This window comes from Aplysia californica, unplaced genomic scaffold (genome assembly GCF_000002075.1).
Source record: "Aplysia californica isolate F4 #8 unplaced genomic scaffold, AplCal3.0 scaffold01795, whole genome shotgun sequence".
NCBI classification, from domain to species: domain Eukaryota; kingdom Metazoa; phylum Mollusca; class Gastropoda; order Aplysiida; family Aplysiidae; genus Aplysia; species Aplysia californica.
The window spans coordinates 6,608-8,146 of NW_004799065.1; positions in this window are offsets into that span (position 1 = coordinate 6,608).

The window sequence follows — 1,539 nt, forward strand, 5'->3', positions numbered from 1 at the left end:
CTCTCTCTCTCTCTCTCTCTCTCTCCCTCTCTCTCTTTCTCTCTCTCTCTCGCTCTCTCTCATTCTGTATCGCTCTCGTTCAAATTTTGGCTGTAATAAGAGTTTTATTAATTTTACGACGCTAAGATCGACACAAGAAGCCAACCACACCGGAGCACCCGCCAACCGCCCACCCCCAGACACCTCTATTGTCCCAATCTTTCAGTGACCGGTGATGAACTGACTGACTGTGCAATTCGAGAACTTTCCCGCTTCTTCTAATCCGTCTGGACGTAGAGATGATGTCAGCCAAATGAACAATTTTTGCTTCAGAAGCAAAACTTTGCTGATATTATAATGTGTCACGACGCGGTGGAATCAGGCGCTCGTCAATTTTTGCCCGGTGAAAAATTGATGAACAAATGGCCGAAAAAAATTTGGTGAATTTCAAAGCTTGAGTGTCCTTAAAAAACTGCAAAACTACATTTTCGGTGTATATTTTGTTCAATGTTTTTCAGTACAATCCAGGAAGGAATGTGTTTTCAAATGGACGAAACAGGTGCAGATTACAACAACAACAAAAAAAGAATATAAGTGATAAAATGTGCCCAACTCGTGGGGAAAATGCCAGTTTCTTCAGTTTTCCTTATTTTGACGAGCGTATCATTTCCCCACGATGACACACATAATACCAAGCCTATTGTAGTGGCAGATCGCCCCAACCTCTCATTAATCAACAAAACAAGCAAAAGTCGCAACTGGATACTCTATACCTTCTTAGAACGCAAGCTTTGCTAACAAAAGACAACTTTAAAATTCAAAAATATCTCACTTTTAAACAATCGAATACGGCCAAAGAATTCAGCTCAAAGTTGCCACTCGATACCCAAAAAGGTTCTTTTGTTAGTTTTAGTAAGAGTTTTACGGCAGTTGCAACACAATAAGGTCATATAAGTGCCGAAGATTAGAGGTGTTACAAGAGAGTAACAAACACGAAAGAGAAGAAGGAGAGATAAAAAGGACGATAGATACGTATGATAGGCAAGCCGAAGGAGCAAACCACACCAGAGCACCCGCCAACCACCCACTCTATAGCTTCTTTGAACTCAAGCATTGCTGGCAAAAGCCAAAAATTCTCTCTTTACAAAGTTGAGTCTTACGTTTATATCTATTATAAAAATCGAATACTACAAAATAAGCAATCAGCTCAAAGTCTAACATAATAAGTCGCGAGGCTTGAAGAAAAGACCGAGGGCTCTCTCGTCTGTGTGATCAAATTTGTAAACTCTACGTTTGACCCGACATAGATTTTAGCTATGCGCTTAACGAAGAAAAGGGCGAAGATTTTGTGTATTTAGATTTGAGTACTCTGAAATTGCTTATGTAACGTACACCGCGGAACTTACAATAGAGCCATGGCTTGGGGAACTGCGCGGCACTGTGGGGAAATCAGGCGCTCGTCAAAATGTCAAAACTGTGAAATCGAAGAAATTGACATTTTTTCGCTTATTAAGCAATTTTTATGAATTTTTTCTTTTCTTTCTTTTATTTTCTCTACCC